Source organism: Ambystoma mexicanum, chromosome 12 (assembly GCF_040938575.1).
Source record: "Ambystoma mexicanum isolate Mex_15411 chromosome 12, UKY_AmexF1_1, whole genome shotgun sequence".
NCBI classification, from domain to species: Eukaryota; Metazoa; Chordata; class Amphibia; order Caudata; family Ambystomatidae; genus Ambystoma; species Ambystoma mexicanum.
The window spans coordinates 977,683,463-977,707,425 of NC_090936.1; positions in this window are offsets into that span (position 1 = coordinate 977,683,463).

Here is a 23,963-nt window from a genome sequence, read left to right on the forward strand (position 1 = left end):
AAGCAACTTCATGGTAAGAGAGGTATGTATTAATGAACATACTTTCACACCCGTTGAGGGATGAGGGTGACAGTGTTGAATGCAATAATAGATTAGTACGATATTTGAGCATTAATAGGGTGTCTGTTTGATTAACAGTGTACTCCTCCCAGTGAAAGAAGATTTTAAGATTCAACACAAGACACATTCCCCTGAAGAATGTCCTAAATTGTTGTGCATAAGGGACAGAAACTTGTGCAAGTCAGGTATCTAGAAATATACCAATAAAAATATGAAATAGCTGAAATTATTGAGGCATTGGAATCAAAGTGTGAATGAGTTACACATGCTGATCCTTTAAGAATTACTGTATCAAGACTCACTTAGGGTGCTTCTACTTGTGTTGTTTTAGGTTTTGTAAGTGTTTTATGTACTCTCATAATTTTTATGACCATGGTTTACAAAATATGATGATTTGTGATTAATAAAAACTGTTAGAATTGGTGACACAGATATGTTCCACTTTGTGTTGGAACAGTTTGAGGTGATACCTTTGTAGACACTACGTAGATAATTGAACTTCTTTTTGTATATGACAAAAATAAAGTTCAACTTGTACTTCATGGTGCTTTTGCACAGGTGCCCTCTGCATATAGCCCACAGTGACTTATAACATCCAAGGGCTTGTCTTGTGCCGACAGGACATCCAATACATAGAATATTTAAATATTGACCTCAAACTCACTCTTCTCTGTGAAATTCAAAACTAAGGGTGTGTGACATTCTTTACTCTGAGCACGAGCCATGACAAATTCAACAGCACAACTCACTTATGCTCTGATCACCCCTTCAATTTTTTGTTTTGGCTATTCGGTGGCGCTGAAAGCCATAACTATTGTCACTAAAATAAGAGCTTTAACATGCAAGCTTGAAATACGGGCATTGGATGCAGGTTTGTTGTAATGCTTTTCAATGCAGGTTGGAATATGAGGATGGATATGTGTTGTTTGGCCCACCCATTTACGCCCATCTCTAAATTAAATCAATAGGATTTTCCTCCCATTTACACCCATCTGTGGCCAGAAAACAGCCCTTATTGCACTCTTTGGATAATGTTCTACTGTGTGGTGAAGTTGTCAGCCATATTTACTTCCAACATGGTGGCGGCCTTGTGTTAATGTTATTGAAAAGCTATTTGACTAGATAGATGATTAAAAAAATATTTCCTCCATATTTCAATGTATATTGAATATTTTAATGTATTTTGTTTTGAAAATAAACAAATTACTCTAATAATTATGTTTTGTTTGAAAATGTCCACTACTTGCTTGTGGGTGGGGGTGTCTAGTGTTTTCTGCTGTTAGTACCTTATTGGATAAGCTGCATGATAGTAGGCTGGGATGGGTTCTGCAGTATGTTGAACTTTTTTTTGTATATTGAAACAGTTTTTTGTCTGTGTGTGTGTGGGTAATTGCAAATTAAACATATCTGCTATAACAGTCTGCTGTTTTCGTTTGTAGGTACCCCGGGATCACCGTGTATGGAGTGCCAATGCAACGTATCCTATATGGATGCGAGTCTGGGGAGATAATAGTTAATGGAACGGGTGCAGGCACTGCAGTGCTTCCCATATACACTGCAGAGAAGAGAGCAGTACTTTTCTGGCTCTCCCATGCTTGCCATAGTGTATGTAGTGGCAACAAACAAAAACATGGGTCGGTTATGGCGGATACATTTTCTTTACAGTTACTAAAATAAAACGTGTCTGCTATAGCTGTCTGCTGCTTTTGTTTGTATGCACCCTGTGCTCACGCAGGCACACTGTTAACAGCTGTGTCATATCTCAATATAGGTCAGGGTGACCAGCCAGTCCCTCCCGCCTGGGGTTTCATTGATCAGCACCAGTGTGCATCATCACATTGTACAAGCAAGCCCTCTGTTGGCCAACACCCTGCCAGTAAAGTGGCACAGATCACTAAATTCAAGGACTGGCTATGGCAGCGTGTGTGCCATTGTCGTGTTTAAACAGGTGTGACAGTTTCAGGGCACACAGGTAGAGATGCTATCAGAATTACCGATAATTGGAACTTGGTTTCTTGTCACCTTTAAACCATGCATGAGAAACTCCAGGGTATCAACACATCTTGTGCAATTTCACTGGAATTTGTTAAAAGGTAACACAGTGGGGGTATTTTCCAGAACAAAATAGCATCTAACACACAATAATTAATTATTTAAAATCAAGCTGCCTTCTTTACTGTGTACATAATCATGCACCCAGATTACAACAGCAAGTGCTCACCCTGCTGAGCTATCTTACCACCATCATATTGTGGGATATTTTGACCCACTCAGATGTGCTATGTTACACCACTTTGCTGCTTTGATGCCAGAAACAGCACATAATGGATGCGCTGACTCCTGTGTGCGCCAAAAACCCTAAAATGCGCTTTACAATAACCATAAAATGGCTGCACCACCCTGCCAACACACATTTCAGGTGGGGTGGAACAGAGTACTCACTGCAGGAATGTGCCAGTGTGCTCTGCAACATTTTACAAGGAGCAAAGGAAAGAAGCAGCATTACTTTGCTGTAAACCCAAAACATCAGCTTTTCAACCTTAAAAAGTTATGTTTTGGTGCTAAATCCATCATTTCTTATCACCCACTGTGACCAAAGGGGCCCTGCAATGCCCAGGATCAGTCTTGAGTCTCAGAGGAACCGGGCCTCATTTCAATGACAGCTCATACCAAACATATCTTTGAAAAAGAAACCAAGGGACTTTGTTTTTCATGTTCCATGGCAAACACGGCTATTTATTTGCAACAGTATCTAAAGAATTAGCCGTTCAGAGAAAGACTATAAACAAATGCTTGATACATTATCCATGCTGCAAACAAATACAGGAGTCAAGGAAAGGACTAGAGCTGACTAAAATGTGTATTTGCTGCAGATGAAAACCGAATTTAAAGAAATAGGTTTAATATGCTTTTTCCTGAATGAAGAGCAAAATTGCCTATTTTTAACAGTATATTATTGTTTAAAGGCTTGATTATTTAAGAAGGTAAAATGATTTGCTACTGTTAAAAATCCACCTATAAACTGTTTAATTCCATGGGTTTAAAGTATAGATTTAAACAGTGAAACTCAAAGCAAACCCAGTCTGAGTTGGTAAATTGTATATGAAAAAAAAGAAAACCTGCTTTGCCAGTTGCTAGCCCTGAGAAAGGGTGACACCTCAACTCATTGAACAGGAAATGGCTAATTGCTAGATTGGAGGCTTTTAATCCCCAGGACAAGGGGGCTTTTCAAGTCACATTAGACATTCGTCCTTGCCACAGGCTAAGAGAATAGCAGGCTAAGACACTCACCCTTCCATTGGGAGGGGCAGGAAGCTTCACTCTCAAGGGAGGGACCCCTCATTCTACTTCAAAGGAATTGACATGTGCTTACATTTGGGAAAAAGAAAAAAAAATGACAAGTGACATTTGGTGTTTAAAAAGCCTATTGTCCAACTGAACTTTCAAGACATTTAACTTGGCAGCAAGAATGATAAAAATGTGAAAAGTGCATAATTCTAAATCTAATTTTATGCTATTCATTTTACGACTTGGTAGGACTTACTACTGCATAAGGAACAGAAGTTCTAAAGAATGACCGATTGCACGAAAAGTATTAATGCGCCTACTATAACATTGTATACACATATCTAGGGGTAAAAGTGCATCTATGTACAAAATTGGGAAATGTTAGGCCAAATCTTTCAGGGTTAAAATTGCCAAAATGTTGCAGAAAGACTAAACCAGGTCCCACAGACTTGGGATTTGGATTGAAGTGTGACCCACAAAATATGTATGTAACCTGTGTATCTGATTTTCTCAGAGGTTCTAACTACATATATATGTATTTGTGCGAAAATTAGATTTTGGTCCCAGTAGCTAGGGGAGGTTTTTAGTCATTGTAACAATCATACCATAAACATGACATCCTTTTCTGTCATCCAATCAGTGAAAAGCAAGGCAGAGATTATGCTTTTGCCCAATCCTAGCATTAGGGGTGTGGACAGTAAACCTGCTCCTGCCATATAATTTAGTGATGTCATTTGGCATGATAAATAAGGGACCCTCACATCACACAGGGACTGATTCCTGACTTCTTCCTGATTTTCTGCGTGGCGCCCTGTTCCTGATCTCTCCATCCTTGTTCCTGATTCCTGATTTCATTACAAAGCCAAGGCATCTGCATTTGCTGAACTCCTTTTCATCTAGGCCCGAATTCTGAAATAATCCCAAAAATCCCAGAGAAGCATTTTGATACAGTCTGGCTTGCTGCTACTAAATGCATGCCTGCTGTAAACTCGCCATCCCACTGATCTCTAGTCTCCAGTAACGAGAAGTGCAGTCCAGTGCCTCCCAGGTGACCAGAACTGCCCACCTGACCCTATCCCACCAGATGTGCCCTGCTGTCCTTGGTTAGAACTGATCCATGTGATTACCAGAATCCTTGATGGTCCAAAATCCTAAATTAAAGTGGACTGTAAGTATTAATAGGAAGCATAGAAAATCATAGCATACCTTGTCTTGTTTTGTTCCATCCCATCTCTAAAGTCATCAAATCCTTACCTTAAGAACTTGTAACATTCTTAGAACCATTCTTGAAACCTTGCCTTTGATTCTTTGCGTGAGTGCTAACTTCGTTAAGTAATTTTGTCTTGTTAAATCCTAAACCCTCAATCCTCCTTCAGTTAATCGGATTGGGTCCGCCAGGACGGGCGCATAGGTGCTGGGGTTGGTTCCGCGGATCAACTCTCGAGCTTACTGTGTTTCAATCTGGTAACCAATCCTGAATGCCCTAGTGTAGAATAAAACTATCCTTGTAAAGATTGATTTCTGTTTTCTCTTTCACGCCTTTATTTTCCCAAAAATGCCTCTCATTCAACATTGCATAACTCACTCAATTTAATAGCTAGAGACTTAATTTCAACTCTGCGGTATACCCAAGACCCATAGATACCTCCCAACCTAAAAACTCCAAATTAGTATATTTCACCCGTTTATCTTAAAAACCGTTTGGTCATTTTTAGGAGGGAATCTGCATTTCTGCAAAGATTTACATGTGTGATTTTTGTTCTAGATTATTTTCAAACTTCCATTCAGATTTAAAGTGTTTACGTTTGCTCACACTATAGCTCATGATTGTTAGCATCTTTTCGATGTTGCTCCCATAGAAATGTATACTGATTTAAGGATTTTTGCAGACTTTCCATTGTTTTGCTAAGCCATTTTCGAATGTCATTGCAAAAAGTGTAAGATTTCCAATCTGTTTTTCTTTCTTGGTTGGGGAGGGAAAGTGGTGTTTAAATTCTGTTTACTGTTCTTTATTCCCGAATACCTGCTGCTTCCTAATATCTATTCAGAATTGCATATTGGTGGGTTGAGGAATATTGCAGGGGGAAATCCTAACCTAAGTGCTATCTTTTCAAACAGCCAAAAGTGTTCTTTTCTCTGATGTTTTCCTTCTGTGTGCTAAAGAGTGAATTTAAGTGCCTTACATACCTTTGTATTTGTTATTGTCACCACATTGGTGATTGCTGGTCTCTGTTCAAAAGTATGTTGATTTAAATTTCAAATAAATATTACTTTTACCAACCAGCCTGATTCCTGGTTCATTGTGACATGGGGTATTTTGAGAAGGGGTGTGATATGAGTGGTATATCAATCAGAGTAATGAACCTATAGACATAATAAAATAAGCATTTCAGCTGTGTGTTGCATACTATGCTGAGACCAGGGTGTATCGCCTGATTGAAATACTTAACATGTCAAGTGCAGTCTACTCCCTCCGACCCAACTCCCACTCTCTCTGCACCCACTCATCCCATTACTGGTGCTGCTTTGGTTTTGTTTGGGCTATTTTGGGCTACGTTTCACAAGTCATCCAGAGGGTACTTGGTTCTTCATGTTTTTTGCCCTACACAACTGCCATCAAACACCCAACCCCACTCTGTCTAACCTCACCCAACCATACCCTTTCACCCAACCTCCTCCCTCTGTACCCCGACCCACCCTCTCTTCCCAATCCACACTCTACCAACACTCTCTCTTCCCCAACCCACCTTACCTTTGTTCTCTCTACCCCCACCCACCTACCCATCAAATCCCCACCATCTCTATCCTCATCCTCTCTGCCCCCACTCTCTCTAACCCCACCCAACCTACCTCCTGTCTCTACCACCACCCACCCACCCTACCTCCACTACTCTACACATCCAACCACCCTCCACCCTCTACTGCCACCCACCCAAATTCCACTCTCTACACACACCCTACTTCAACTCTCTACAACCACCTCTCTCTGCACCCACCCACACTACTTCCACTCTCTACAACCTCTACTCTCTACACCCACCCACCCTACTTCCACCCATCTACCTTCCCTCCACTCTCTACACCCACCCACCCTACCTCCAGCTTCTGCACCTACGCACCCATGCTTCCTCCAGTCCCAACACACACCCACCCACCATACCTCCATGCTCCACACCATAATATCCACTCTCTACAACCACCCAGCCTCCACTCTACACCCATCCACTCACCCACCCTACCTCCACTCTTTACTATTACCCACCCGCCCTACCTCCACACTCTACGACCACCCACCCACCCTACCTCCACACTCTACATCCACCCACCCTACCTCCACTCTCTACACCCACCCACCCTACCACCACTCACTACACTCACATACCCACCCCACCACCACTCTCTACACCCACATGCCCTACCTACACTTTCTACAACCACCTTCCCTCAATCTCTAACCCCACCCACCCTACCTCCAATCTGTCTACTCCCACCCAACTTCATCTCTCTACCCCCACCCAACTTCATCTCTCTACCCCCACTCACCCTACCTCCACTCTCTGTATCCCCACCCACTCTACCTTCACTCTCCACTCCCACCCTACCTCCACTCTGCCCCCACCCATCCTACCTCCACTTTCTCCCCCAACCACCCTACCTCCACTCTCTACACCCACTCACCCACCGTACCTCCACTCTCTACACCCACTCTCCTTCGCTCTCTACCCAAGCCACCCAACCTCCACTCTCTAATCCCACCCACTCAACCTCCACTCTTGACCACCACTCTTCCACTCAAACTCCACTCTCTACCCCATCAAACCACCCACCCAACCACCACACTCTACCCCCACCCAACCCCAACCCTTCCAACCTCCACTCTCTACACCCACCCAACCTCCACTCCCTACTCCCCAGACCAGCCCACCCTACCTCTAATCCCTCTACCCCACCACAACCTCATCTCTCTACCCCATCAATACTACCTCTACTCTCTCTATCCCCACTCACCCTACCTCTACTCTCTACCCCCACCCACTCTACCTTCACTCTCCACCCCACCCTACCTCCACTCTCTACACCCACCAACCTTACCTCCACTCTCAACCCCATCTACCCTACCTCCACTCTCTGCCACCACCCTTCCGATCTCCACTCTCTACCCCGAACCACCCTACCTACACTCTCTACACCCACCCTACCTCCACTCTCTACACCCACTCTCTCCTCTCTACCCCCACCCACCAACCTCCACTCTCTAATCCCACCCACTCATCCTCCACTCTTAACCACCACTCTCCCACCCAAACGCCACTCTCTACCCTCACCCACCCACCCAACCTCCACTCCCTATCCCCACCCTCCCAACCTCCACTCTCTACACCCAACCTACCGCCACTCTCTACACCTACCCACCCTACCACCACTCTCTACAACCTCCACTCTCTACCCCCTACACCCACCCGCCCTACCACCACTCTCTACAACCTCCACTCCCTAACCCACCCACCCTACCTCCACTCTCTACAACCCTATTTAATACTGTATTGTTGTACCAATGTGGAATTGAATGTAAGGAGTTTCACCATCACACTGCTTCGGGGACAGTCTTAGTGCTTAGTGTTTGGTGGCATTTAAAAACAAGAGGTACAACACCACTGAGAACATACAGAGGTCCTCATCAGAAAGCTCTGATTCATTCTGATCAGATTTCTTATGAGGACTTCTGTATGTAGTCATTGGTACTGCATCCCTCAAAAAATGCTTGCATTACTTTTAGGTAAGGTATATTACCACTGTCAACATGTAGAGATCCTCATACTGCGCACTCTTATTTTCTGTGGCATAGAACTGCACAGATAGAGGGCCCACGCCGTGGGATGTTGTACGGAGGGCTGACCTAACTGATAAAGCGACAGACCGAATAGCACCACAAGTCAAGGTGCTGTCTGTATCTAGATACAGGACCTTGCCCTTGTGTTAGGTGTATACAAACCTGTATACATTAAATGGATTTTAGAGGGCTCTCTGATTTTCCGTGGCAAAATTGAAGCTGGTGTTCAGTATTACCCTTTGGCGCAGATTGCACTGCCCCACCCCGTCTCTGTCTCAGGAGACATTTGGCAACATTGTACACTGCGTCTGACTACTACGGCAGCCCAGGCATGTACATAGCTCGTGAAGAACAACAAAACAAGATTGCTGCCAAAGGTCGGCCAAACTAACCCAATTGTGCACTAAATTGCCCAAAATAGCCCAAAAAGGCAAATCACTACGCAGCTGGGTAATGGAGAACCTGGCTCACTTGCTTGTAACAAAGCTGCTGATTGGAGCACATCGTGTTAGGAAGCTCCTCATTTGGTAGTGCAGCAGAGGAGTTTGGAAAAAGACGTGTTAGTGAGTTGACCATTTCATTGCATGGCACTGCTTGTTGCTATGCCAACCAGATATTCTCTGTTCAGAACACTGTCTCCCTCTCGCTCCCTTTTGTAACAATGGTTTTGGCAAATGTGTGGCTTGTGCCACAAAACTTTGCCAAAACCAAAAAGGGTGTTAAAATAGGGTGATGGACAGAGAGTGATGGGAGACCAGGAGGTGGGGAAGTGCAATCAGGAAGTCAACATGCAATGAGTGTTCCTTGAAGAACAGGGTCTTTCCTAAGTGTAGGAGAGTTGGGACCAATCAGAGGTGCGCTAGAATTCCATGGTCTGGCGGCATAGCATTTGAAAAACATTATTATAAAAAGAAGCTGTTTGACATGACGTTAATTTGAACAGGTACATCTCAGACAGCAGCAGAGAAAGCTCCCTTCCATTGTTACAATAACTCCACAGGTACCAGCAGTGCAAGCTTCCCTCGCATAACAGTGCCAACACAGGAAGCAGATGAGCACGTTTTCCACCAACAGAACAGCTTTAACACAGGTAGCTCGAGTTCAACTATCCCTCACACAAGGTGATACTTTACTGGATAGCTACGACACATGTGCTCCTTACCTCCCTACACAAAATCAATTTCCTATGTATCAATAGAGATAGTCATTGAAGCACATTGCCTAGTGTATTCAAAGAAATTTAAATGTAATGTCCAAAAACAGCTGACATGTGTTTCGACCTAAACAAGGTCTTCTTCAGGGCTGATTACATCATAGATTGCATTAGTACACAAATTGTGTATTTTACACAAAACCAAAAATCATATGAATTATAAACAAACATACCAGAAACAAAATCAAAATTAAATTATAATCACCATTTCAACAAATTGTCATGTCAAACCAAAATTACATTTGCAGCGATAATTCCATATTAAAGAACTATATTCACCATTAAAATTGCTGGTCACACAGGTGAGAAAAAAAAAAATATATATATGTAGGAATATAAGAGAATCAACACAAATTCATCAAAATTCATTAAAAATGGGAAAGGGAAATTGGGGGAGGGGAGAGAAAAACAAAGAGAGAAAATAGTGCAATAATTAAAACCAGAGAATTATTATTTTTTGTTACATATTCCTTATTTGTTCAATTAATTACTAGTTTTTTAGGGCCAATCCTGCCCAACACCATCCTGTTTGCTATCAATCATCACCCTAGTATGTGATGTCAACCCAATAAACTCACTCTACCACTGTCATTTTTAAACTTTTGGTACTACCAGGATACCAGGATATCGGACAGGAGAAACGGTATCCCGTCGGAATTACTGGCAGGATACCAGCAAAACTGTAATCAGGGCCAGTGTGTCCAGCTGAAGCACGAGGAATTCCTTCTATTACAGAAGAGCTACAACGAGCAGCAGAGGCAGAATCAATGCAGGTTTTACTCCCATAGACCAAATACAGTGCTGGTGCAACATGCATGCTTCTATCCCAGAGTACAGGCAGAAGCAGTGCAAGAATAATCACACAGCCGGGCGAACACAGACAGTAGCAGTGCAAGATTCCCCTCACACAACACATCCAGGACACCTCTTCCCATCCCAGTTCCTTCTACTGATACACAATCTCTTAACTTGAGTCCAGAGTCTCAGGGATGTCAGTCCTCTTTCCAACACATTCCCATTCTACGCATTCCTAATGGAACACGCTACTCAACAGATGCCAGAAGCGCATGAAACACGTGTGTACGAGCGCGATACAAATAAAATATCAATGTCAATTCAAATACCTATGAGCAGGTTGAACACTCATCCCCTTCGTATAGTTCTAGAGATCGATATATTCGTGTGTTCCTGGCCCCATGGGATGAACCCACTGAATGGACAGGAGGAAATACTGTATCTTCTGCAACGGACCAGTAATCTGCACGTGAGATGGCTGATGGAAGACGAAAAACAAAAGATCACGAAACACAGTTAAGTGGTCAAACCATTGGTCAAGTCCAGAACCTAAAATCACAACATCACTCTCAGCCTTGTTTCTCGATAATTTTAAGAAATTAGTTCTCAAATCAGGTTCTAAGGTGCTTGCTAATTTACTCCTGCAAAGGGCAGAATAGGATTTGAGACTTGAAGCCAGACCTGGCTGATTATTTCACACCTGACATGGGGAAACCTTACATCTATGTAAACTGTTCTATAGGTTCAACTACTTTGAAGAAGTAATAGCCTGTGTGATGATGTCACCCGCCTTTAGTCATCGGTTAACACAGATGCCTGCAGTTTAATGTTATGAATAATGTGAAACTATATGAAACAGTCAGCTTTCTTAACATTTTTTGAAAGTTTTACTTTGTGATTAATGTTAGTTTGGAGTACGCACAGTCTGAAAATGAATGTTACTTTGGAGTATGCACAGACTGAGACGCCAATAGGGCTCTTCCAGAAATTCATGTGCACATGCCAGTGCTAAAGTGCAAAACATTAACAGTTACCAGGAACAGCGACTTGTCTGCTGCATCCCCCTGATAAACAAACTACCTACCACACATGGAATGTTAAAACAAGCAAAGAAACTGGTTACAAACATGTCCAGCTTATTCTGATGCCCCGCTACCATGATGGGGAGCACGGGAGCTTTGCACTATATGCACATCATGGACATGGCTGCCAACCAACCTGAGAGGCGTTGGTGGGAAGGCCAGTGAAAGGTGATTAAACCAAGCTGCATTGGGCCACTCCATGGTAGTATTCAGCATGGCAGAAAAGCATGCAAGAATTATGAAACAATTCAATTTTTATGAGAGTCAGGGTCTCCCAATGTTCGGTCACAGAATGGTGAAAGAATGAACAACCTAGTTAGTTGTGCTGCCATTTCGCACCGCGACAACAGCACTGCAGTGTAGATACGAGGAGTACCCTTCACTGCATCTCAGTCAGCGCCACCAAGTTCACAGCATTGTAAACAACATAGGTTACTTAGGGGTGTAGCAGACACTTCCCTGCATCCCCCTCCAGCACAGGGGGCAATGGGTCGTAAAATGTTACTAAGGGCTTTCAGGCAAGGTCCAGGGGGAGAGAACAACAATGTACCTTATGCTTGTAGAAGTTCTTGGTGCGCGACAGGGTTGAGTCGGATTCAGGGCGCTTTGCAGCTTCTGGGACAGAGTTATAGATGGGAGACAGTTGCGGGTATCAGGCAGTTCGGCGAGCGAGGCTAGACGGACAGCGGCAGGCTGGCCTACACAGCTACTCGGGGTCAGGAATCATTGTCTTAGTGATGGTTGGTGGGTCTGAAGCACTGGTCGAGGTGTCTCAGACAGCTTTGAGTGACTGCAGTGCAGGCTGTCATGAGGGGTGGGCCGGGGGGGCAAACTGCCCCAGGCCTCGTGCTCATCGGGGACCTTGCAGCTGTGGGTGTCATAAAAATAGATTGTGTGTGAGTATGCCATTGATTTGCTGGCTGCAGCACCAGCCTGCAGCAGAGACAGAAGATGCAAAAAAACAAAAGTTAAGTGCAACACACAGCACGGGGGAGGGTCCACTCCGTGCACTCAAGACTGTTAACTTGTCAATTTCACACCATCAACAACGGGCTGGCCTGGCCACTCTGCCGCCTGCCCTGGCAGGGATGTGAGAGCTTGCTCGGCCCAGCCAGGTCCAGCAGCCAATCAGTGACACTTACTGCTCCAGAGTCCCACCAACCCGGTGCCAGCCCAGGCCACCCATCATACGCATTGGGTTTGGCAGCTGACTGGGTGGGTGCAGTGCCACCACACTTGAGCACATGCTGCCTGAGAGGCTCAGACTGGACCTGGCTTATTAGTCGACACAATCTGCAGACTGCAGTCAGTGCAGGGGGAGTAGGAGAGGAGACAGGCGACGAGTGGCATCGGCCCGTTGTTTTTTGGAGCTGCCTGCCCTGCTGCTGGCTGCTTGATTGGCCGTTAGTAGTGACTCCAGCCCAGGGCCCTAGTCGGCGAGGCGAGGCTAGGGGAGCCGACTCAAGGAGACTCATCTGCCCAGATTTGTGTGTCCATGCAAAGTAAGAAACTAAAGTGCTGCTGCTGCTGTTGTTGTTTTAAAAATGTATACATTTGATTTGTGCTGGCTGTGTCCTGCCACGCGGCATGCGCGTGCTCCATCAGAAAAAGGACAGGTAGTGTGGGGGCCCTCACTAGCTCTGAAAGGCTGGTAGGGCTGATGAGTCACAGACTCGGACCCAGCCGCTACCTATATTTCATTGGTATATTATATACAATGTGACATGGCTGACTTAGAAGTTCTGTATTTCCTTAGAGCCTAGTTCATCTCTGCATACTGAAATGATGGCGAGGGGAAGGGACCTGCAATGCAGAGGGCCTTACACAAAATACAGGGGGCTTCAAATGAGACATTCAGGACCTTCACTAAGAAAGAAGCAGGAAATGACGTGGGGGGACCTGATGCAAAGGTTAATAAGTAACCAGGAATAAGGACCAAACTGAGTAATTTTCCATATTAATTTGAGGTGTGACAAATCCCACAAAATACAAACAAATCATGTTCATTGGGGTGTTCACGGTCTGTGGTTGGGCAGTGTGAACCCTCCAGCAAAACCAAGTGTTGGCCTTAGCATCTCATAACATTATTTTTTCGTGGAGACTTGTTTATTTTATAACTTTACTTGCATACAGTAACAAAATGAGATGGTTTGTGTGTGTGCGTGCGTGTGCATGTCACAGAGCCAGACTCACAGTTTGGATTGTATACATGGGGAGACAACCAGATTTAGGGTGACCAGATTATTTTTTTTTTAAACCTGGACAGGCCATAGACATAAAAGTAGGACTACCATAAATACAAATAAAACGGTAGTCCTACTTCTATGTCACTGGACTTTTGCAGTGGGGGGCGCTGGGAGGAGTTGTGCTCCCAGGCACAATCCTCTCATTGGAGGAGAGCGCAGGGGAAGGGGAGGAAATGGGCGCATGAAAAGCATTTCACGCCCCCATTCGCGCAGGACGAGTGGCGCCGGGACCAGATTTTGGGGTTTCGAAATCGGGTCCCGACAAAAACCGGGACCATAGCTCCCACAATTGCAAACCCCAGACAGGGATTTTAAAATTAGAAAAACCCTGGGACCCCGGGACACACAGTGATTTCCCCAGACTGTCCCTGGAAAACCGGGACATCTGGTCACCCTAGCCAGGCTGCATCTTCGAGTAGAGCTGGTTGGGCATTGCAGTAACGGGTTCTGTCTCTTATCAGTAAATCACGAACTTCTGGCAAAGACTGGGACTCTTAAAAATGCTATTCTGTAACTCTTTATAATCATGGCTTGAATATGCCTTGTTATCGTGTTTAAAATTGTGTTGTTTCTTGAGGTATTTGCTTTAGACATTTAGTCCACAGGATTGCGTGGAATCCCAGTTCCTTCCAAGGAAAGGCCGCCATTTTTCCAGAACTTGCTGCTTCAGCTCTGCTGGATACACGATGCTGGGGAAAGTGGAGCTGGGAGCCCCTCTGAATAGAAACTGCATACTCAGCACTTTCAAGTCCAGGGTAGACAATGGAGCTTACTTTATTTCAGGGCTCTAATAATTAATTACGTCACCCTCGCAGCCAGAGCGAAGCTCACATAGTTGCTGAGTGACACCATAAGGCAGCTCTGGATTTTCATGCTGGGCCTTGTAGCAACTACAAGGCCCAGCATGCAAAGTGAAAAGTGAGTACTTGCCTAAAATGTGTCAAGCACGATGTGAGGCGGGGCCACTTGGCAGCTAAGAGCATGCAAGCAGCCCCCTACTGCCGTGCTGTCCCGCTCGCCTCTGGCAGTTTTTGCCAAACTAATAGTAGAGCTGGTGCTGCTGGGCTGGGTATATTAGCTTGTCAGGTCAAGCCCGCTCACAGGAATAATGGAAGTGCGACATACAGGGTATGCAGAGAAGGCTGGGGGTGGGGGGAAGGGGGAGGCGAGCCATGAAACAAGTCATGCTACTTTCCCTCTAAATGCAGTGCGCCCATTTCCATATGGTCTCATTCTCGCCCACAAAGCGCCAAAACCTGCCCCAATCTACTTTTTGGTGACATTAAAGGATAGTTCCGGGACTTTTTTTTTATTGTCACTACGGTTCGACAATGTGTTTTTAAGCATAAATCGGTAGATCGTAGTAAATTTTCCTATGGACCTTACCCGACTTTTCGTCCATTAACGCACTCGAAATCAGCCGCCATTTTGTGATAATCCTATCATTTCCCCCCATCGACCTGGCTCTCCTACGTTTGCGGCACTAAATCAAATCCCCCGCCCCTGAGCCTGACATCAGCAGACGCGTACCGCCCATTTCCCAACGCCAAAGCACGTTTCGTGTCAACAATCGCTGCGCCTCAGCTAATGAAGTGTCGCCATGGAAATGGCAGGACGCCTCTTTCCTCAATAAGTATAAACACACCGTTTCACAACACACAGCAGCAGATTTTCGATTCCATTACTCTCTCTGTGTTACTTTGTTAGCTTGTCATGGAACTGAGCAGAGATCACCCCAAGGACAGTAAACTGCTAAACGACCTCTACAACAGCATAGAGGACTGGATGGACGTCAACTGATGTGCTTGAGTAGCAATAAGATGGAGCCCATAGTCTTTGGAGCTACACAAGCACGAGCCAAACTTCCTCCTTTTTACCAATCATTTAAAATCAAAGACTCCCACATTGAGGTATCAAACAAAGTCAAAACTCTAGTCATGACTCTAGAAGCCTCTCTAAATGCTGATGCTCAAGCAATGTATGTGAGCTGTGTGTGCTTACTACATTAGACTTCTCAAGGCAATTAGACCACTGCTCAGCGAGAAACACTGCACCACAATACCTAGAGCGACCATTCTATCTCGCCTAGACTATCGAAATGCACTCTTAGTAGGAGCCAGTAAACAAAGCATGCATAAATTCCAACAGATCCAAAACCACACGATCAGAAATATCAAAAGAAAAGGCAGATCATATCATATCAGTGAAGCCAGACGTGAAATCCATTGGCTGAAAGTGGAAGAATGCATACAATTCAAATCACTGACTCTGACCCACAAGTGCTTGTTTGGAAAAGCCCTTGCCTATCTGAAAAACAAAATAATTGTGAATAAACCTAACCGGACTCTTAGATCAGAAACTCCTGGGTAAATAACAAGTCCGACATACAAAAAAGAACACGGATTGGGAAGAACCTTCCCAAACCACTCTGCAGCAAATTGGAACAAGCTCCCTCTCAGCGTTAGGCTGGAGACCAACCACCTTGCCTTCCGAAAGAGGCTGAAAACCTTCCTCTTTAAATAAAATCGATTGCTTTACCCTCTAGGTTAATATCTTCTTCAGCAACGTACTGTTATTTGTCCTTGTCCCGTGCCCACTGTTCGTCATCTCTATCTGTCTCTGTCTTACTGTATGCGCCCTGATGCCTGCAGGCTCAGGTGCAATACAAATAAATAAATAAATAAATAAATAAATAAATAAAAAAGAAAGAAAGAGCTTTATGACTCTCTACCACAGGAATGCCAAATACTCAGCATGGGAGCATCTAGAACTGTATGACCAGATGATGATGTCATTTGGTATCAAGAATGACCACAATTCCATGGAGTTCGTCAAATAAACGTTCTCCCCGGAATACTCCAGCTTCTTTGCAGCGCTGGAGGATCAAAATCAGCAAATGTGGTCCACCTATAAGGCATCTATCTTAAAGCATTTCCCCATCCACAGGAACCCTCAGGAGGTCCACAACCTGCAGCGTGGGGACAACCAAGCACCCAGAGAGTTTGTGCAAGAGCTGAAGCGGGCATTTGCCCAAACCTCTAGGTGGGTGAGCACAATTAGTCGGGCGTTCATTAATACTCATTCCATGCACTCTCGAAGTATGTTATGACCCAACTGGTAAGGGACTTCCATGAGCATAGGACCCTGAATTGGGTGATAGAACAGGCCACCCAGATTTATGAAGTACAGAGCCATCTGAGAACAAATATGACCGAAAAAAAAAAAACGTCAAACACACCTGCTGCTGCAAAGGTGGCGAAGGTGAAAAATACCCTCATATTTGACTTTGAAATTGCGGGGCCTAAAAAGACTACTCCCGCTAATACTAATAAGCAGAATGTGAGGCAGAGAAGACCCTCTGATCCAACCCAGTTGGGTGTTAGCCAGACAGGGTATCTGAACAATGCTCCATCTGACCCTGCAACCCATATCAGCCCTACATACCAGGACAGGCCCATCTTGGGGTATGTATGGACTCCCCTGGCACAAGTGGGGTTCAATCAGGGTAGTACTGCCCCAGGAAACCTCCCTCAAAACGTCCCTCAGACGGGAAGGAATACTCAACCCCCAACATAAGTTTATTTCCCAAATACCCCTCTAACCCCATTTTCCCAAACAATCCCCCTCTCTCTCCCCACTTTCAGGACAATAGATTCCCAAATCAGGGAGAAGGGAGACCAAGGATGGTGGGTTATCAGGGAAACTCTCAATACCCAAGCCACTCTGGGAGAAGCGACAGCTACCCTTTCCGGGAGCAGCATAGGTGTGAATCCAGACCCCCATACCAACCAGAAAGTATGTCTCAACTGGAGTGCCAGGTCCAACATTTGACACAAGACCTGGGTCGCATGTTGAGGACTCAGTAGAGCCCTCCAACGGACATTGCTACCCAGAGGTCAGAATACAAATAAAAAATAACTGCCAAGCTTGCACAAAATGCACATTTTCTTTGTCCCCTTGAAGAGAGAGAATGGAATTTTTATGCCTCCGTCCAGGTACAGGGTCAATGTGCATTATCAGCGCTGGTGGATACTGGATCCCAAGCCACCGTAATGTCCAAAAAGGTCTTTGACCAAATAAATTCAGGAAGGCGTGAGAGTCACCAAATTCCCCTCACACCTCCTCCTGGACAACTCAAAAACATTGATGGAAATTATATTTCCGTCGAAGGGACTGCAGATCTGGAAATCAAAATTGGGCAACATAATGTGAAACACCCGGTGATAGTCATCACTCCAGAGGGCACACCTTGTCTACTGGGGAATGACCTCTTTCTGAGGTTATCACCCCTGATTGACTGTGTGAACAAGGTCCTCTGGGCTCAGCCTAACCGCCCAATCAAATTAAAACAAAGTACAAATTATGTGAGTTTAAATTGCACATGCCACATGATTGAACAACGGTCCAAACAAACATAATTTCACTTTTGAAACAATCAAGTCCCATACATCACTGTCATCTCTGTAGGAGAACAAACTGATGATAGGAACCCTTCTCCATTTTTGATTAACCTTCCTCCCAGTTTTAAGTGGCATTCTACACTGAAAGGAAATACTCTGACATTGTATACCAATCCACAATCAGAAGAAAATCCAAATCCCATGCTAAAAGGTGATGAAAAACCATCTCAAAGTTTCACCGACATCCAGAAATAGGGTGAACAGCTGTTTTCCCCATTCAGGTAAATGAGCGTGGGCGCCTGTTCTCACCAGAGTTGCCTGAATAAAGGAAAAAGCTTCATCAGTGAAGCATTATTCAGGTAACTCCCAAAAGACCAGACCATTCCCACGTTTAAGTTGATTGATAAATTGGAAATGGGCCTGGAAACTCCAAATTCCAAACATCTCCTGCCTAGCAGGTGTATGCGAAATATTTCCATTGTCGACAAAAGCATAGAACATAATTGTTGGGTTGTGAGCGATTTCCCTTCTGCCTTTTACTTAGGCAGTGACATTCTCATTCAATTCAGAATTTGTTTGGACCTAATTAATGACAAAGCCTGGTACCAACAGGGGGGTAGCCTCATGGGCTTTGACAACACAGAGAAAGCATTTCGGTCAGCTCAATTGCTGCCATATGCAGTTGAAGTTGAAATGGGAGAAGAGGTCACCATCCCAGGACAGGTACGTCAATTTGCAATTCCCCTAAAAATTAAGCGAGGACAGAACCTCAAAGGCAAGGACACTTATATAAATTTGAATTATCACCTCCAACAGCAGGGTTTGTTTTTACATCCCACACCCATAGTTGACCTACAACATGACACCATTCGAATACTGGTAGATGACAGTGACCATAGAAGTATCACTTTGGGCGCAGACACTTTTATTGGAATGGCGGTTGATGCCCAACATTATTCTACTGATTTAGGTAGTGATATCATGGGACAAATTCCAAATGACTGTTACAATTTTTGATGACGATCGTCCTCCTGAAATATTTTTCCCTTGTGCCATTATGATGGGGAAGAGGTGACCTGTGTCATCAAGAAGGATGAGGTGGTATTCTAAGACAATAGTAACTACTTCCCATCTTTGAAACCTCATGCCCAGGCCAACACCATAACAAGAGATCTCTCCACCCAACTGGAGGATACCGCTGAAATTGCCAAATCCAAGGTATTTCTAGGCTTCAAGCAGATGGTTGAAGAACAAATCAATCTCGAGGAGCAAAAGCAGAGGCTAAATCAGGTGTTTTTAGAGTTCCAGGATATCTTTGCTGTTGATTCATACGACTGTGGGCGCACAGAGATTCATTCAATCTCTATACCTATGTACCATAAGATGGCTCCCATATTTGTAAAGCAATAGCGGTTGCCTATCGCATCATGGAGTCACTCACGGAGATTATAAAAAAGGTAGAATCCTGTGGGATAATTCATCCAATCCACAGTAACTGGTACTGGGATACTCAAACCCAATGGCCAATGGAGACCTTGCACAGACCTTACGGAGTTAAATAAACGGGTCCACATGTCAAGATGGCCCCTTCCCTACATCAATTAGGGACTGACCCAGATCCAGGGGTTAAAGGTTTATACCACCATTGACCTGACCAACAATTACTGGACAGTACCCGTGAATAGGGAAGACCATTGCAAGCGTACCTTTACGTTTGGGGGGCAGCAATACATGTGGACCTGAACCCCCTTTGGATACATAAGCACTAGCAACATATGTAACATCTTCCTACATAAGGCCAGGCACAACTTGGATGAAAGTGGAAACCTAGCCTATGTAGATGATGTCTTAATCAAGAGTTCAATTCTGGAGGAACATGTAGCTGAAATCTGCTATGTTCTGGCCCAGTTGCAGAAAGCCGGAGCAAAACTGTTCTTTCAGAAGGCACAGTGGTGTAAGACCTGCGTGAACTTCTTGGGGCATGAAATCACCCCTGAGGGTCTCAGTCCACAGGCGGAAAAAAAGGTGGAAGCATTATTGAAATTGAAAGACCCTACTACTCTGCGTGAACTAAGAAGCCTTCTTGGACTCACTAATTATGGTAGAAAGTTCATTGAAGACTACACTGAGGTCGCACAACCCTTGGTCCATTTATTAAAGGCTGGGGCCAAGTGGGAGTGGGGTCCAGAGAAAGCTGAGGTAGTAAAACAACTAAAGAGAAGCCTTTCTCAAGCGCCTATAAAGAACAAGGATACTTCCTGGTGATGGGGATTCTCAAATAATTGCTTGACAGCAGTATTATACTAAAAGCACAACAAGGTCAACAATGTAATCACGTACGTGAGCAAGACTTTGTCTGCTCTGGAGGAAAAATTCAATGATTGTGAAAAGGCACCCCTGGCAACGGTGTGGGCATTGAAGAATTACTGCCCGTTCATCCAGGCAGAGCACATCATTGTTTAGACTCTTCACCAGCCCTTGCAATATCTCTAAAGTGACCAAATTCGAACAGGGAACGTGAGTAATTCCAGAATTACCTCCTGGATTCTGTCCATTCAAGGCTTTGCTCTGGAGGTCTGATATGGCCAAAATAAGGTTTGGCTGACTTGCATGACTGTGCTCAAGAAAATTGTCTCGAGGACGAATGTGTTAAAGACCCAAGTCAACATGGAGGCATACCTTATTTCCCTGCACAAAGTCTATGAGGAAGACACGTGCCAGGGGATACCCAAAATTTATATAGATGTGTGCTGCTACCATGATGATAATCACGGGAAAAAAGAACTGGTGGCTAGTGTTGGGAATGCCTGTGTGAATGATGCCCCAGAGCCCTCTGCTGCGTAGAAGATAGGTCCGCAAAGTAGTCAGGTGGCAGAGATGATGGCAGTACATCAAACCATCCTCACTGCTGTGCAGCACCAACTCAAAGAACTGGTCATAATCACTGATTCAGATTATGTCAAGAATGGGTTTGTGGAACACCTGATTAATTAGAAAGGGATGCTGTGTGCGAATAACAAACTGCTCAAGCAAGGGAAATTGATCCAAGCAATTGATAATCTGGTCACCTCTAATCAGATGACTATCTATTGGAAAAACATCAGAGGTCACTCCAAGATAGAGGGACCAGACAAAACTGGAAATGACTTGGCTGACCAGTTGGCCAAAACCGGACCCATCCATGGGGATCTCATAGAAACCGAATCTCTCTATGGGGAAATCCAGGTTGCTTCTGTCACCAGGTCCCAAACACATGTCCAAAGAGAACTCTGAACTGCTCAGTGGTGAAAAGAAACACCAGATGCTGATTTGTTTACGGCACAAAAAGGAGACCCATTTAGGGGGCAATTTTATCAACATATTGAAGACCCCATGAATTTTCCTCTTAACGAATCTGATTATATCAGGAAAGAGGATCTCCAGGGTGTTGATGAAGTTTTCAAAAATGTTTTGAATCCAAGATTGTTTGTTGGTACGGAGATTCATATGTGGATGTGACCAGTGGGTGGTACATACCTCATTCTGAAGTCTGATGTTTAGTCACACCCATGACATGGCCACTGCCGGTCAGAGGGGGTTTCATAAAACTATGGAAATCTTGCAAGAGGTTGCATACTGGCCACACATGGATCAGGACCTCAAATTATACTTAAAGGGGTGTCTTGTGTGTGCTCAGTTTCAGCCACGTTCCCTCACACACAGAGCTCTCCTACAGAAAAGGGGAATGACACTGTCTTGGTCAGATATGCAAGTCGATTTCATCGGGCCAGTGATTTGCTCCACTAGGTAAAACAGGTAAATGTTGACCGCAACATGCTTGTTTGCCAAGTGGGTGGAAAGTCTTCCTGCCCCAAATTGCAATGCGGAAACAGCTGCCGCCCTAATGATAAATCACATATTCTCATGTTTCAGCCTTCCCCAAAGGATTGAGTCAGACTGAGTGAGGTGATGACAAAGATGTGGGAGATACCCAGGGTAAAGGGAAAACTCCACATTGCCTACCGCCGAGCCTCGAGTGAGGCAGTTGAGAGGTACAATAAAACAATTGTGGGTATGTTGAAGAAGTTTGTGGCAGACTCTGGACCTAGTTGGGACATTCGATTAGCCCTTGTCCTAATGCCCATCAGGTCTACACCATCTTCTGCGATAGAAATGTCACCATTGGAGCTCATGACTGGACGAAAAATGGTGCTACCTCAGCATCTGTTCCACAGAACTCAAGAGCAGACCCTGATCAACGCATCCATGACACATGAGTACATGGAGAATTTACAAAAACACCTTCAGCACACTTTTGCTTACTCTCAGCAAAATTTAGAAATGTCATCAGAGGGAATGAAAATCCACAATGACTTAAAGACCACCAAGAAAGAGTATGAAGTAGGATACAGGGTCTACCTGTACAATTTCCAAAGGAACTAGACCAAAGAGTAGACGTTCCTCCCCTCCCGGTGCAGTGCTTTTGAAATTGTTGATAAAAATCTCACCTGTCCCCTATAAGATCTGCATCCCTAAAGTAGAACAGATGGAAGAGAAATGGGTACATATCAATCAGTTGAAAAGCTGTCATCCCAGACAGAACTTGCAACTGATTGAAGAAGCCAGTGAGGGTAGAGCCCAGGAACCACCTGAAGAAAAAAGGTAAAGAATGGCAATCCTGATGGAGAAAATCACAAATGTAGAGGTAGTTGAAAAACTTATACTTATTTGGAAGTTACCAAAAGTAATTGTCATTGTTTGAAAATGTGTACACCAAAGGAAATGTGATATGTAACTTGTTGTTTTGTTGTCAATTTGCACATCAATACCGGGGAAAGTAGTATTGTATATAATACTTAACCTCTCTTTTATTGTTGGCAGAGTAAATAACTCCTTGCCTCTACAGGCCGGAGATGGAGCTACCGGAAAGGGAGGAGTCCAGGACCAAAACCGAAATCCAAAAAGAGTGGAGTGCAGACCAGAGCGTTACTCCCTCAGGACCGGGAAAAGAGCAAATGTGCTCACATAGAGATCCCTGGAACGAACCCAGGCCACAAGGAAACAGACACTCCACTCTCTCCTTGCTCTTCTTTCTGTCTCATTGGAATCAAATGAGCTGGAGGGGGGATCTGTGGGGTGAAATATAGCCCCTAAAGGCCAGAAATAAAGAGGCCAGAGTGATTGGCAAAAGCCCATCGAAATCTCAGGCCTAAAATCTAGAGGAAAGAAAGTGGGCCTAAAATAAAACATGCACAAATAGGCGCAATGCTTTACAGGAAGGAAAAGAAAGACGTGTGGCTCACAATCCATGAAACACTGCACTTACACATAAAGAAACAGCAGTGCGTACAGTATCTTCAATAGAATACCAGATTGTGCTCCAAACAGCTGAAGTGAAACAGAGCTCATTGCATGTAAAATAAATAAAATAATGTAATTTTTGTTTTTCCCTCATCCAAATTGACAGTATGCTCACTAGACTTTCAAAGCTTGAACATGGTGTTCACATATAACATCCTTATTCATATGGACAATCCAGAAGTGATACTCATGTATTTTGAAACTGTGGGCCTTATAAGATGCTGTATAAAATTGCAATTGTGTGTGAGTTTAAAAGACCATTTGCTGCAGTGTACATGAACGGTCACATCTCCCAACATGAAACTAACCTCCACGACCTTCCTTCTGCTGCCCTGGAGACACAGGCCTGGTTGTCATCATCAATAAGGGCCATTACTTAAAAAAATAAGAAAGAAATACACTTTCAGATCGAAAATACAGTAGAAAACTGATAAAGCATGTCTGTTCTTGCAGCAGGTGTGACCTTGAGGTCAGAAGTCCCATAAAATGTCTATTAGTGTGGCTTCCAGGCTTTGAAGGGGAATGCAAACCTATACATGAGCCTCTCTGCCTAGTCACATGTCTAAGGAGAAATTAAACTTAGGAGCAAGGGTGGGGGGTGGACTGCAGTTTGATTAATGAAAAAATGCATTTTATCACATAAAAAGGGCAGTATGCATGTCACAATGGTCATTCCAGAATTGTATTAAAGGTGACAGTTGCCCCCTT